The sequence below is a fragment of the Lactuca sativa genome, chromosome 7 (assembly GCF_002870075.4).
Source record: "Lactuca sativa cultivar Salinas chromosome 7, Lsat_Salinas_v11, whole genome shotgun sequence".
Taxonomy (NCBI): Eukaryota; Viridiplantae; Streptophyta; class Magnoliopsida; order Asterales; family Asteraceae; genus Lactuca; species Lactuca sativa.
Window position 1 is genome coordinate 12,503,508 of NC_056629.2, and position 16,978 is coordinate 12,520,485.

Sequence of the window (16,978 nt, forward strand, 5' to 3'; positions counted from 1 at the left end):
ACTGCCAAAGAAATATGGGATAGGCTGCGAGAGTTATATTCCACAGACGAAGATCTGGAGCATTCCATTCAGACCTTACTTTTATCTGAGTTTGGCGAATTTAAGCAGAATCCCGAGGAAACTGTTACTCAGACATTCGATCGCTTCAATCATCTTCTCAGTAAGATGATTAAACACGATATTGAAAGGAAGTTGATTGAACAAAAAGTTACGTTTTTTAATGGTCTTAGATCTGAGTGGAGAGCGGTTGTGTCCGCTGTTAAAGCTCATGAGCAATTCAAATCATATTCATTGGCTAAACTGGTAGGGATTTTTAAATCCCAAGAAAAGATTGTCTTGCAGGAGAAAAATGTGGTTTCAAGCTTGGGTTCCTTGGCCCTTCTGTCTAAAAGCAAAAGTGTGGTAGAAGATGAAGATCTTAACTTAGAAGACTATGACCTTACCTCTGAAGATTATGCAATGATGGTGTCAAATCCAAAGAGGTTTATTAAGAAAAGGTTTCCTACCAATAAGAACAGAAATTGGCAGGGAAGCTATAGTTCTGAAAAAGTGAAGGAGGAACTGAAGGCAGAAGAACCAAAGAAAGAGCCGAAAGCTGAAGGAGATTCAGGTGTGAACTGCTACTACTGTGGAGGAAAGAACCACTATGCCAAAGACTGTGTCCTAAAGAAAATGGCAGAAAAGGATGAAGAAAAAGATGAAGAAGCTGTTTTGATGAAAAAGCTGGAAGAGATCAAGAGAAACAAAACTACTACTAACCCTTCTATGAATGCTTTAATTGTGCAGGGTTCGGTAGCGGATGATGAGTTCGGTGGCGTGGAGGTCTGGTCAACCGACTCTGAGGATGATGAAGTCAGAAAGCCATCTCATGGAAAGGCTTACGTTGCGAAAGGTGAAGGAAGCGGTGGAAAGTGTTTGATGGTGTCGGATGTATCTCAAATGAGGGGATACAACACAGACGGTGGGAATGAAAACACGAAGGAGCGAGAGGACTTGTGCTTCACAGCAAAACCTCTCAGCGTGCAGTTTAATGAGCTTGATGAATTAATCAAGAAGGTACAATCCATTTTCGTTTCATTCAAAGTCCCACAAAGTTCATATGAAAAAGAATTAAAAAATGTAAATTCAAGAATCTCTCATCTAGACAGCAGTTTAACTCAAACATGGGTCACCAATTCTAACCTAACTGATCAAATAAGCAGGGTGTCTTCAAAGAGTGAGGAACGGAGGATGTGGATAGAGCTGAAGGAGTCGGAGTTGATCAAATCCAAAGACGAAAAAATTTATTTACAAAGAGACAATTTAAAACTTTTGAAACAAAGAAATGTGTTTTGTTTGATTGCTAAGCATCTTTATTGTCACAACTAGAAATTTTGTGTCTTGTAATCATTACACTCAAGTAAAATGTAGAATCAAAAACTTAAGAGCATGTATGATGCTTACTCTATGACAACAAAATTTCAATCCAATACACCATACAAGCACTTCAAATAGTCAACAAGTAATTGGAAACCCTAGAAGTTCTTGTGTAGGTCCACTTTGGACTAGGACTTCCTTATTGGGCCCAATGGGCTAATAAGCTTCCAATTTGACTATCTTGGGCTTAGAACCTTTAAATAGGCTCTAATTGAACCCACTTTCATTTATTTCAACCTTTTGGGCCATATTGGTCCTAGAATGAAATAAATCAATTATATGAACTATTATGGGCCATAATTAACCTAATCTAGCCCAACAAAGTATAAAAATCACACTTATATTTTATAGGGCCAACAATCATCAAACCTAACTCTAATATGGGCTTAGGGGCATTAAAGCCCAATACTCTCCTTTTTCTTTCAAAATCTCGGCCCAAAGCCCAAATCCAAGGGTGAAGAGTTGACTTATGGAGTGTCACCTCACTTATATCTCACATGCCTCCATGCATGGACCAATATGCATCTAGAAGTGTCACTTCAACTCCCTCTCTCTTCTCCTCTTTTTTCTCGACCGAGAGTACCACACACATACACACACAATCATTCACCTAAACACTCTCAAGAACACACCACAAATCCCTTCACTTTCCCTTCAAAATTTCGAGATTCAAGGGCCTTGCAAGGAGGATTCTTCACAAAAATCATCATCTAGGTAAGTTGATGCTTGGATCCACACTTTAGACTCCTTCTTATATCCAAAAATCTCTTCTTAACTCATATGAAATCATAATCTTGTATCTTAGAACCCCTTAAACTTGAGATCTTCCAAGGAAAGGTTGCTTAGGCCGAAAATCATCTCATTTTCTTCCATCTCTTCTCCACAACCGAAACCACACCCAAAGGTGAGCTTCATACCCCCTATTTTTCGGTTTTTATGAGTTTTGTGGGGGAGAATACAAAAAAATGTGTACATCTATGAGTATATGTATGCTTGGTGTGATTTCTATGCTTATATTTATGCTCTTATGTGATTGTGGTGTTAGATCTAGTAAAAAAAAATACCTTAAGATCGAGATCTACATTAAGTTGCATGAAATAAGTATAAACTATGTTATTTCACACAAATCATTTCTAGAAAAATCACCAAGTTGATTATTATTAACATCTTTGGGTTGAAAACCCATTTTTGGACTCAAAATGCTAAAAATATGAAACTAAAGGGCCCAAAATGTCAAAATACAAATTCTGAGGGATGAGATGAGTCAAAACAGTTTCAAGAATGTATTTTCCAGAAATTTACTCTTTAGAAGGATTAAAATGTGAAACTGTATTTTTCTGTAAAACAGGGGACTACTAGTGCTCCAAGTCCATTTCAAAGGTTAAAAATACTTTTCATATTTAAAAGGGACCAAAGATGCAAAAATTTTCTATTTTGGGTCAAAAGTGTAAAAAGTGCGAAAATAAGGGTTCCAGCCGAGAAAATTTCATTTGGAGGGACTAAAACTGTTTTTCAAATAATTTTGAGCTGAAAAATACCTTTTCTACAAAGTTTTGATACTAAAGTGTCAAGAAAAATGGTTTAAGGACTAAAATAGAAATTCTTTCATACAAAGGGTCAAAAGTGTAAATTGATCCAAAAGAAAGGGGCTGCAAAAAGTAAAACTCTAATGCTTTAAACAATAAATCTGACATGATGAAATACTAGTACCTCGACTATCGGCGAAATATAATACACCTTCAACACCAAAATTCGTTATCAAACGAATTGATTCGGTCTCGAATCAATAACGAATCCGAAATTAATAACACGACGATACTTCAATACACACGCGGAAACCTCGGGAATTCAATACACACACGGAAATTTCGGGAAGTCAATACACACGTGGGAATACACCAGACGTCGATACACCGTCTTTCGGCCCGAAAGTTTCAAATCGTGCTTGTTGGGCCTAGCTAGCCCAATGACATGATCTTTAGGCCCGAAGGAAACTCGCTTACATGTAGTTGGGCCTTATATGACCTAATTCCATGTAAAAGGACTTTCAATGGCTTATGTGTTGTTGGGCCCCAAGGGTCCTCTGGTACTGCTAGTAAAGTCGAGAATTCACCAAATGCGAGTCGGGCTAAGGGCCCTTCGCATTCACGATAGCCTTGAACGACTTATGGAAATACCGGGGGCTTCGCACCCTCTTTTTCTCCTCGGTTGTGGGGCTATGAGAAGTTAGGGTGGTTGGATTAAGTGAATAGTACGAACAACGCCTAAGGGATCGTTTGTATAGTTGTAAACTAGTCGTTTTCACTAATGCGTGTTTACAATAATTCACAATCCATAATTAATCCAATGTCACCTGGACTCATCGAATACACACGTCGTAACGGTATAACAAAATATAAAACACTTGATTCATAGTATTAGGAAAACATCGGGTTTTCCTAGGGTTTTCAATTAATACACCTACGATATGCATATCGAGATTACAAATTGTACTTTTACAATTACAGAAACAAACAAGCATACTTACGGATCTTCACACTTTTTATACTATGCTCTTTTCAGAAAATATTGGATTTTCTGGTGATTTTCAAAACAATACAAACCACTATATTTCAAACATTACTTATGAACTCACCAACATTTCATATGTTGACGTTTTTCAAAATACTTGTATTCTCAGGTAACAGGTAAATCGAAAAGGAAAAATGTACTCAGTAACGTCTCGCTGTTGTTTTAATTAGTATCGAACAATTTACTTTTGGGCATGTAATATTATGGATCAATGTACTAAATTTAAACGCTACCAGTTGTAACATTTCAATGCTTGGTAATGTATGATGTTATGTTTCATGTATATTCATTGTGATGGTATTCAATTGAGTCACAACAGCCCCCGGACGTTTCCGCCGTCTGGTTCAGGGGTGTGACATTTATTCTAACATCACTCAACTTCATCTTAACTGTGAAATAGGACAGAAAATTCATCGCATGATTTTGCCCTTCCTTGAGTTTAAGGAAGACGAAATCGACGCTGAAACATATAATTGCGAAAGTATAGTTTCGTCTGAGGATGTAAATCCGACTTATATGTATGGTCTAGACAAAATCGAATCTTTCATAAAGTCCAAGGACCATAAGGACATGCTGAAAAATCTTTTGGATGAAAATGATAAAGTGAAACTAAGGACCGAAACCATACAAAAGTTTGACTCATTGAATGCCAACTTGAGCTTAGAAAATAAAATTGATGTTGAAAATGCATCTGAGCTTAATGAGGATGATAATATGAGTGAAATTTCTGTAGAGGATGAAGTTGACTATTCTGAGTTTGTCAAGAGCGAACCCAAAAACCACAAAAATCTTATTTCAGAAAATTCTGTGGAATTTGCTCGTCTGTCCCAACAAAAGTCCCCGATCCTTGAAGAAAAGGCTGCTGTATACCAAAAGGTAAGGACGACTCCAAATCAGGTGTATAAGGTCACAGGAGTAACCGAACATCAGACAGCCGAACTCACAGCCATTGTAAATGAAGATAATGCTGATGGTTGTGATGAGTTCTTCTGGTCCGCCCCTATCGATAATGCTGACGAAACCGTTGGTCTGTCGGAGCGGACGTCCTGGAAAACCAAAGGCAGATATGTGCCAGAGCCACTAAACAAGCCTGACAACTTCGACGTGCCAAGTACTAGTGGTACAAAAGAAGTTCCTGAAGAAAAAGGAGTTCCTGTAGAAGAAGTCACTCCATCAAGCAAAACATCATCAGTTCAAAGTGAACCGGCTCACAAGAAGCAAAAGCAAAAAGCCAATATCCATCGACAGCCGAAGCAAGTGAAGGATCAAAAACAGCAAAGGAATCAGAGATACAAGAAAAATCTCTCTGAACGAAAACATTTTTGGCGATCTCAAAACGCCCATTTCTCTTATCATGACAGAAATTCAAAGTCAGAGAAAGGTGCTGTTAGGCAGCAAGAAAGTAATAATAACCGAAAGGAAAGGTTCGGTTCTAAGGATCATAACAACCGAAAGGGAAAGGTTCGGTTCAGAGAACACCAGCTACCGAAAGCATAAGTTTGGTTCCAAGAGCAAAAGCGACCAAAGTTCGAGGTTCGGTCCCACAAATGACCAAAAACAAAAGTGTCACTCAGGACCTCAAGTCAATAAAACTTCTCAGTCTAACTTCTCTCGTTCTAATTCTTCTAATTCCTCTCAACCTCATTCTAAATCCAATTCTGTTCATACTCAAAATCCAAAATCTTCAACAGATTTGAAAGGAAAATCGAAGGTTTCCTCAGTCAAGACTGATCAAAATCATTCCAAAGTCCAAATGCCTAAACCTGAATCCAAACCGACTGTAACAAATCCTAACAAAATTAAGGTTTTCACCATTAAAAAGAAAGATGAAACAGCTTTAATAAAAAGAACATATCTTGTTGACATTTCTCTTACTATTCCTGTTCCTGTGAAAGGCTCACGTGGACCCAAGAAACTTTGGGTTCCTAAATCTGCTTAATTTTTGCAGGTTATCAGTGACGAGCAGTTTGACGAAGAATGGTATATTGACAGTGGCTGCTCACGTCACATGACAGGAAGGAAGGAAGAGCTGAGGGAATTTCGGTCTCTTTCAAACGGGGGAAACGTCAAGTTCGGGAACAACTCATTCGGCACGATAAAAGGTTATGGAATGATAACAAATGGAGATTTCACGATTAGAAAGGTTGCATACGTTGAAGGACTACAGCACAACCTCATCAGTGTATCTCAGCTCGTTGGAGGTACCGGTCTCAAGGTCTCATTCGACGATGAGGGTTCAGAAATAATAGAGAAGAAAACAAAATGAGTGATTCTCAAATCGGAGCACAAAGGCGAAATGTTTCCTCTTAATCTCAAACCTATCAAAGGAAATCCAGCTATATGCCTTTTGTCCAAAGCACAATCTGACGAAAGCTGGCTATGGCACCGAAGGCTCTCTCATCTCAACTTCAAGGATATCAACAAACTTGTCACAGGAGGTCATGTTAGAGGTCTTCCGTTGCTCAAGTTCGATCGCGAACATTTATGTGTTGCGTGTGAAATGGGGAATCAGAGTCGTCAAAGTCACCCATCGATTGTAAACACTAAAGTTGTTGAACCACTAGAGTTAATTCACATTGACTTGTGTGGTCCATCATCTATCGAAAGCATCGGCGGCAGCAAGTTGAAGTGCAGCTGAGGAAAGTCTTTCGCAACATCAGGAGCGACAATGGGCTGGAGTTCAAAAATAAAGAATTCGAAGACTTCTTGGCAGAAAAAGGAACCAGTCATAACTTCTCAGCTCCCTACACCCCTCAACAAAACGGGATTGTCGAAAGACGAAACCGATCTTTGTGTGAGGCGGCCTGAACCATGCTAAGTTTTGCTTTTTTACCTTTATACTTTTGGGCTGATGCTATTGCTACAGCATGTTTTACGCAGAATAGGTCCTATCTCAATAAACTCTTTAATCTCACTCCTTATGAGATCATCAACAACAGGAAGCCAAATGTCAAATTCTTCCACGTATTCGGCTCACGGTGTTTCATCTTCAACTCTAAAGAACATCGTAACAAGTTCGACGTCAAAGCCGATGAAGGGATTTTCCTGGGATATTCTCTCACTTCGAAAGCCTATCGAGTATTAAACAAGCGTTCGTGGAAGATAGAAGAAACTTATTATGTGACTTTTGATGATAGCTATGTCAAAAAGCTGAAGGCCAGTGAAGACACAGTTGGATAAATTTTTTCTCAAACAGGCCAAGTCACAGCCTCGATTGCAAATCTGTTTGAGAAGTTTGTTGAGTTATTCGATGAACCAGAGAAGGCTACTCTCTCGGAAGCTAGTGCAGCAGACAACAAAGTAGATCATCTGAAGCAACTTATCGAAGATGCTGCCAAGCAAATGAATGAAGGAGGATCAAGTCCAAACGACCCGCCACAACACGGTGCTTCAGTTGAGGGAGAGGATCCACCTTCTTCAACACAGCCGGACTCACATGTTGAGGGGGAGAATTGTTCTCCAGCTGCACCCGTAAGCTCAGCTGCTCCCGAAAGCCAATATGCACCCAGAAGTCCTGTGGTACCCGAAAGCTCAAAAACACCCAAAGGTACTGCACCACCTGAAACTCCTGTAGCTCCGGAAAGTCAAGAGACACCTGAATGTTCATCTGTCGAGGGGGAGAATGCCGATATGTATTATGACGAGGACAGTCAATCTGAACTAGAAGAGATGGTAAATGCTGAATTGGATCCATCCTATGATCCAAATTACCCTCCTCTTGTCAAATGAACCAGAGATCATCCTGTTTCACAGGTTGTCGGTAATGTCTCTGAAAAGGTCCTAACCCGATCTCAACTAAAGGCAAAGCAAACTTCATTATTTTCAAAAGTAGATTTCTGTATGTTTAACTCCTTCGTCTCAAAAGTTGAACCAAAGACAGTTAACACTGCTCTTGATCACTCCAGTTGGGTTCAAGCTATGCAAGACAAACTTAATGAATTCGAAAGAAATAAAGTTTGGCGCCTCATTCCAACTCCTCAAGATGCCTCCGTTGTTGGTCTCAAATGGGTCTTTAGAAATAAGATGGACAAGGAAGGCAATGTGATAAGAAACAAAGCTCGTCTAGTGGTGAAAGGATACTGCCAGGAGGAAGGAATCGACTATGAGGAAACTTTTGCTCCTGTGGCTAGGCTGGAATCTGTTCGAATATTTCTTGCCTATGCCGCACACAAGAACTTTGAGGTCTACCAAATGGACGTAAAGTGTGCATTTCTAAATGGAGAACTCGAAGAAACGGTATACGTGGAGCAACCTCCTGGATTCGTCAATGAAAAATATCCCAATCACTGTTATATTCTGGACAAAGCGGTATATGGACTGAAACAAGCACCGAGGGCCTGGTATGAAACGCTAACCAAGTTTTTAAAAATGTCCAAATTCAAACAAGGTTCGGTTGACCCAACCTTCTTTCGTAAGAAGGAAGGTAACCACCTTATGATTGTTCAAATCTATGTCGATGATATCATCTTTGGCTCAACGAATCCTAGCTTAACGGCTGAATTCAGAAAGCTGATGGAGACTAAATTTGAAATGAGCTCAATGGGTCTGATTAACTTTTTTCTTGGTTTAAATATTAGACAGGGACCCGAAGGCATCTTTATTAACCAGGAAGCTTACACCAAGACTCTCCTTGCGAAAGTCGGCATGATGGGAGACTCAAAGGTTAAAGTTCCAATGGCGTTCGGCACCAAGCTCACTCCATCCTTGGATAAGCCAGCAATCGATATTACACTATATCGCCAAATGATCGGTTCTTTAATGTACCTTACTGCTAGCAGGCCTGATATAAAGTTTTCTGTTTGTTACTGTGCTAGATTTCAGGCAAATCCTCGTGAACCTCACATGCTTGCAGTGAAGAACATACTCCGGTATCTCAAGCGAACTACCTCTCTCGACTTATGGTATCCATCCAACTCAGGTTTCTTCGTTCAAGCCTATTCAGATGCAGACCTTGGAGGTTGTGGACTAGACAGGAAAAGCACCACTGGAGGCTGCCAATTCCTTGACGGGAAGTTGGTTAGTTGGCAATCAAAGAAACAGACCTATGTATCTCTGTCTACCGCTGAAGCAGAATACATCGCAGCTGCCTCCTGTACATCTCAAGTGATTTGGATCCAAAGCCAGCTCCGGGACTATGGACTCAATATGAAAAAGATCTCACTATATTGCGACTCTGAAAGTGCAATTAGGATCTGTCATAACCCAGTGCAACACTCCAAGACTAAGCACATAGCACTGAGATATCACTTCATTAAGGATCATGTGGAAGATGGGAATGTCGAAATTCACTTTGTTCGAACCACTGATCAACTGGCTAACATCTTCACCAAAGCTCTTCCTGAAGCATCTTTTAACAAAATACTACAAGGGCTAGGTATGATGGAATCGGAGTCAGTACCAAAAATTACCTCTCAAGATCAAAAGTAAGAATCGAAATAGACCGAACGTTCGGGTTCGGGTCTTTTGCTCATGTACCGAAATGAACCGAACGCTCGGGTTCGGTTGTATCATCTGATCTTCGCTTATCACTCAAAGGTAATTTTTGGTTGTAGATCTTATGTATAATTTTTCCAAATTCGTTTATCTTATTGTCAAAGTTATTTTCTTTTTCAAACCTATTTTCTTTGGCAACCGAAATAAACCGAACGTTTGGGTTCGGTTCCAAAGTTTTTCTCAACCGAAATAGACCGAACGCTCGGGTTCGGTTCCAAAGTTTTTCTCAACCGTAATAGACCGAACGCTCGGGTTCGGTTCCAACATTTTTTTTATGTCTTATTTTTTTATTATTATCAAAAATTCCAAAAATAATTTTTCTCGTAAATTCAAAAACTCCAAAAAATATTTTTTTGTCTACTTGTGTTCACTCATTTCACTAGCTAAATGTCCCTAGAAGCATGCTGTTGTATGTGTCCAAAGCCTCACCTGATTCTGAATAATAGCCTTACTGACCCGGTATAAACAAACCTTATCTTCCCAATTAGGCTATCATATTTATTCTAATCATGAGCTACCTAACTCTCTTCTCACATGAGACAAGAGTTTTCTGCTTGGTCCTATTTTTTATAGAAGAGGTACTTTGGTTTCTTTACACCATCTACATTGCATTTCTCCATCACATTCGATTCACAAATGTAACCCTTGAGACTATCAGAAATTACCACTGAGGTTTATGGTTACACAATTTCTGCGTTTATGATCTTAGTGTCATGCCACTACGCGCTAAGTGAAACCCAAAATTCAATACCCAATACGAATTGATGGTGAACAATTAATTTGCTCAAGCTTTCACTAATGAATTGACGAACGTACAACATGAAATCTCTATTTTTCTTTTGAGTGATTCCTATGAAATTGTTAAGACCAATAACATTTCTTCCCTTGGGATCCAATTTTAATTTTTGTTGAGATTTTATACATTTCCTAGCCAAATTAAATTATCTTCAACCTACTTGTTCAACAGACTACCCCGGTCTCACAAGTACTTCGTTCGATTTCTGTCTTATATCAAGATTAGGAATTTTGAATCGAAGCGTAAGCCACCCTCATAAGCCTAAATTAAAAGAAGCCTTTCAACACTTCTTAATAAGTGTCTGATCGTTATTCAACGGGAAACCACACAAACACTTTAAAGTCTCTCTTGACTTTGAAGGAAGAGATTCGTGCCCATGATCTTTTGTTTCGTGTCATTATTGACATCACAAAAATCCCTCAAAAAGTGTTGTTTTATTTCTTTTTATTTTTTACACACTCAGCACGAAAATCTTTTTGATTTTCCAAAATTCTGGTTTCATTCATTTCAAGGAGTTTTAATTGGCTTGGTTGTTATAAAAGATTGTGGTGAATTTTAATCCACGTGGGAGAATTTTTAAAGATGTCGTTACAATTTAAAGGGATAAGATGACGACATGATGACTCAGGTGGGAGTCCAATCGATTTGATTTCAAACGGCGCTAGAGGGAAAGCGTGTGAATAGGAACCGTTTCATCTCCAAACGGCGCCTGATGGGAAGGCGTGTAATTAGGGACTAACACTCTCTCTCATGCGTGATCATCGCCAGCGCCAACTGTCACGCGTCAGTCACTTCCGAAAACCTCTTCGTTTTTCGATCGACGATTTGGAAAGATTTTTATCTCTCCTTTACCCTCATTATAAAAGGCAGTGTAAACCACCATTTACCTCTTTACCGTGCCTATATTTCCAGAGAGCCAGAAATCCTTCAACTTTCACTGTTCATCATCTCTTCCACTTTCTTCAACACAATGGCAGATTCTTCTTCAGTTCACGCAACATCCCACATCTTGCCCATTCGCCCACAACAAAGCTTGATCATCGATTTAACCCATCATTCGTATGACGCATTCATGTTCCCCATCATCGAATGCCTGAAGTTTTCTCCAATCGCTCCTGCACTTAACAGGGCTGAAACAGTTCCAATGGAATTCCTGTCTCAAATCTTTGCCACCGCTCACTACGACAAGGTCATCGACAGAATCTTCTTCGATGTCTTTCAGCACAAGGCGTCGATTTCAAAGCAGCGGTTTTTCTCGTTGTTAGGGTTTGACGTGGATTCTTCCAGGTTCAATCCGGAATCAATCCCCATGGGTCATCTGTTCAACATGTTCTACAACATGGGTTACACGGAGGTGCTTACTACGGTGATGAAATTCAAGAAGTCGTGCCTACCTCCACAGTGGAATGGGATGTTCACTGTTTCGTTCAAGGGTTTATCTGAACGAAGTGCCGGGTCTGATGGAGCCAGTCGTTTATTTCTCTCCATCATGTATGGGATCTACAATGGCATCAATATGGACTACGGGTCCGTTCTATGGCAACAACTCATTCAGAGTCTCTCCTCCACTTCCAAACACTCAGAGATCTTGTATGCTCGGTTCTGGACCATTATCACGAAATGGGTGATGGACAAGTACCACGTCCCCATTGTCGTTGGTGCTCTAATGTCTTCGATTGGTACCTTCCATACCACGAAGATCATTATGTCGGATGCTTCCAAGTTTCCCTTCAACGGGTCTATCCCAGAAACCATGTATGGGGATGTTCCTGCTGATAGCCAGATTATCAGGACGTACAAGGAATTCAAGCGTTCTAGTCCGAGGGATCTTACTCCGGAGATGCTGAAATCAATTCATGACGCTGACAAGCTTGCTCCAAGAGGCAAGAAGACTGTTAAGGGAAAACAGGTGGCCAAGGGGGCAAAAGGCCCGTCTCCAAAGAAGAGGAAACCCACCAGGGCTGCTCAGTCTCCACAGCAGAACAGGAGAAAAACCCAACCAAGGCGAAAGTTGGTTATCGCTTCCTCCTCAAGCGAGTCTGAGGGTGAGAGCTCTGATTCTGAAGGCTCTCAACGTGGTAACATTCCACCACGATCTCCAACCCCTGAAGTTCATGTCTCTACTTCTCCTATTTCCTCTCCACCTAAAACCATTCCTATTTCTATTCCCCCCATAACTTCCACTACTCAAATACCACCCACTTCCATCCCAGTACCTCCACCAATATTCACCGAAGCAACCACAACCACCACTGCAGATGTTAGAACCAACGTATTTGATATGGGGGTTCATACTGACGCACAAAAATCCACCCCAGCACCCGAACCCACACCTACACCCGAACACACAACCCAACCCGAACCTACCCATACTATCGAACCACCAGTTTCACCACCACCATCTTCTCCTGCTCACGCATCAGAGGAAGACGAACCACTCCTTGGCGGGGAGAATATGACTTTTGACTCGGTCTACTATAGCCTGTTTCAAGTGCAAAGTGATGACGATGATGACGCTCCTGTCACCAAAAGGCATCTTTAGGAGCTCCATGACAAAATTGACTCACTCATCGCCTCCTCTTCCACTTCTCAGTCATCCCTATCTGAAGCTGCAGTTCAGAAAATTGTTGAAGCTTTCTCCAAAGCTCAGCAAGCTTCACTTGATTCAGCCACCACCACCATAGATGCCTCCACCAAAGCCTGTCAGGCTGCGACCGAAAAAGTCGATAAACTATTTACTGATGCTTCTTCCCTGTTGAAGTCTTTACAGGAGAGTGCCAACGCCGCCAAGACTAAGCTAGAACCTATTGTCCACCAGCTGGCAACATCAGTCGCAACTGAGTTGAAGTCCTTCGCTTCTCTTCGTCAAACAATTTCTGATGACAACTCAGCTTTCCGAACAACCATCGAAGAGCGTCTCTCCAAGCTTCAAGAAGATTTGGCTGCCGAGAACACTCTCATGGATGTTCTTGCAAGGAAGACTACCGCTCTGAAGGTCAAGAGCATTCAACTCTCCAACTCTCAACAGGAGATTGAATCTCTTCGATCTGAAAGAGAGGTGATAAAATCGTGTGTTTCGGATGTCCACTCTGCTATCTCAAACATCCTAGAAGCACATGATCAAATTCTCAACTACACTGTGAGGCGTGACCTTGCAGAGAAGCTCGCTCCCGCCCTTGCCCTACTCAGCAAAATCGAAGGGCTCCTTGATTTCGTGTCCATTCCGAAACAAGGGGAGAGAAGGAAACAATGTCTCAACCACCTCCTACTTCCACAACAACACACACAACCGAACCTCCTCCAGTAGGCCAAGCCTCCGGTTCCGGTGTGAAAGACAAAGGCAAAAACATTACTGAGGAGAGTGAAGATGATGATAAAGAGACAATTGCCGATATTCTGAAGCGGCAAAGTCGAAACAATGAGGCTGACATCAGTGCTCGTGTGGCAAGAGAGGCTGAAGAAGCCGAACGTAAACAGAAGGAAGCCCACAACCTTCTTGAGAGCAGGAAAACTCTTTTTCCTTCCTGGACTCTTGAGAGGATGATTAAAGAAGCCATCGACACACCAAGTATCTTGTGGCTGGAACCTGTGATCTCTTTAGATCGTTCCAATACTGTCGACTCACAGTTTGACATGCCACTGACCCGAAAGGCGTTTATTTTTCATTCCTTTTCCAACATTTCAAAGTTCCCTCATCCTCATCCATAGGTTGATCGTGTTGGAATAGTGTCTAGGGCTGCAACTATATTAGGCAAGTATTTGATCCGGTTGTGCATGGTCCTTTTGGGTTGCCTTCACCATAGCAACTTGATAGGATGATTTATTAAGAGAGAGTAAATATTATTAATATATTATGTGAATAATATAATGAATGATATATTGTTATTTGATTAATATAAGTCATAGAATTAATTAGAATTAATTTGGTGACTTAAAGAGATTAATTAAATAAAGGGGTATAAACTGTCAATTGATTGATAGTTAAGCTTTAGACTGTAATTCCATTTGGATATGGTATGGACGAATTCTAAGAGGTTTAGGATAGCTAAAATTGTCCATATGCTTATCTTAGGAATGGATTTGGATAGCCTTAAGAGAAAATTATCCAATTAGGGTTTAGGTTGTAACCCTTAAGGAGTCTACAAGTATAAATAGACCCTATGGCATAGGGAATTCGACACATCTCCTAAAGCAAGGAACCTCTGGTCGAATTCCTTCCCTCTCCTCTCTCCTAAATCATTCTTATTGCTATTGGTGTTTGTAAGCCATTAGAGGAGTGACACTTGTGACTCTAGAAGCTCCAAGACCTAAAGATCAACAAAGGAACTCAAAGGTATGATTCTAGATCTGTTTCAATGTTGTTATTTAACCTAATTAGTCATTAGAAGACTTGGATTCAATGCATGTTTATTAGAAAGCCTAGATCCAAGCATTAGGGTTTTGCATGCGCACATAGGAAAGTTCTTGTGGCTAAAACCCAACAGTGGTATCAGAGCCAGGTTGGTTTTCTTTAAATTGTTGCTTGATTAACTGAAACAAACCTGCAAAATTCGATTTTTTGGTTTCTGTGTCACTGACTCGGCGAGTAGGCCTGACTCGGCGAGTCCCCTTGTGCACTCGGCGAGTCAAAGCGTCAGGAATGGCCAGATTCGGGATTTCTTTGTGTTTATCTTATGGAAACTTACCTTAATCATAATAGATCAACCTAAATCCGATTTTATGATAAATATGACTATTATCTTGATCTAGAAAAAGGTAATTATCAACTAATTAAATATTTAATTTCCTTATATGATAATTAATTAATTATTTAACTATTTTGGTAATTATCTTTCAAAGAAATCTTGAATAAATCAAATATAGATAATTAGGATATTAATTGTTAATTGGAATTATTTGTTATTTGATCCTCCATGTTTTAAATGTTTAAAAACCTACCCTCATGTTTTGAAATTTACTTTTGTGATTAAAAGTTTTAATTTAGACAACTTAAATTTCAAACCCTAGATTTTAAAAGTTTTAAAATACAACACTATACAAATATGATATTACTAGAATAATATATATATATATATATATATATATATATATATATATATATATATATATATATATGTATAACTAAATGCTAGTCTTACCGTTAGTAGGCCTCATTCACGAAGCCGATCTATAAGGTGGGTATAAGGTTGCGTCCTATAAAATGGCGCTTAATGGGTGTACACTCACACCCACCGCTTGCTTGATTGGTGGAGGGTCGTTAGCCGAACGGGTAGGATAGGGCAACCTCATTCTCTCATTAAAAGTATAATAAGAAATATAAAGTAACTACATATATTTTTTAAAAATTTCCCAATCCTAGTTACTTTAGGAAAAGTGAATTGATGCAATCCCATGAAATTACACTTTGCACATTGCTAAGATGTTAGTGGAGCGTGTGTGGTTTACCGGCACACTAATTGATTCTAAGCGAAGGTGGCAAAGGGTGATTCATTGTTTATCATAGTTCGATGGAGCGTGTGTGGTTTACCGGCACATCGAATAGGTGATTGTTACAATGAAGGCACCATGTGAATTTGCATAGTAATTCACACCCGCTTTGTGATCCTCGGCATCCCAGTCACAAACGAGAGGGGCATATCGAGATTTAAACATGCCATTGAATAGTTTCAATGAATCTCATCCGAACCTAGGAATTCTCAAAAACACTTAGGACTAATAGTGTAAGTTTTATGATGGAGAATTAGTGAATCGTCATTCACTTACCTTCAATTTATTTGCATGTTAGATTACGGCATCCCTTTTCTAGTATGTAAATGTTATTGTTGGATCCTAGCCCTAATTTTCTTATTGGGTGATAATTGGGGATTCTTATTCTAATCTATCTTTGTCCTTTTCTAATTATAGATGTCAAACGCAAACAACGCTGCTGCTAGTTCTTTCACGTTGATGAGCCTTTGCCAAAAGGTCACCTTCGATGGAACGAACTTTAGCGAATGGATAAGATACATTCGCACCATTGCTCGCTATGAGGATAAGGAGTATGTCCTCGATGAGAAGCTCGAGAAAATCAACCCCGAAATTGCTACTCCCGCCGAAATCACCGCCTTTGAAACTCATGAGCGAGATGCAACGAAGGTACATTGCATCATGATCGCCACCATGAACTCCAAATTCCAAAAGTCCTACGAGGACATGTACCCGTACGAAATGCATCAAGACTTATTGGAGAGGTACCACCAAAACGCGAGACAAGAGAGGTACGAGATTTTCACTAACATGATTTCCGCGAAGATGGGTCATGGAGAATCTCTTACCGTGCACTTGCAAAAGATGCAAAGGTATGTTGACCGCCTCCGCAAGTTAAATGTTGACTTCGGTGAAGACTTGGCGATCGACATGGTGCTTCACTCTTTGCCTCCGATGTACAACCAATTTAGGATGACCTACCACATGAACAAAGAAGAGGTCACCCTAAGCAAGCTCCAAGGTCTCTTGAGGGTTGCTGAGAGCAACTTCAAGGACAAGTCTGTTGCACCCACTCCCAATCCGCCCGCTGCTCCTGTCTTGGCTATTGGACAAGGGAAGGGAAAGAAGAGGAAAGCTTCATCGAAGAACTATCACAAGGTGAAAGCCCGAGATGGTGCCTCTTCTAGTGGGACCAAAGTTGATCCCGCCAAGCCCTGCTCTAACCCGAAGGAGGCA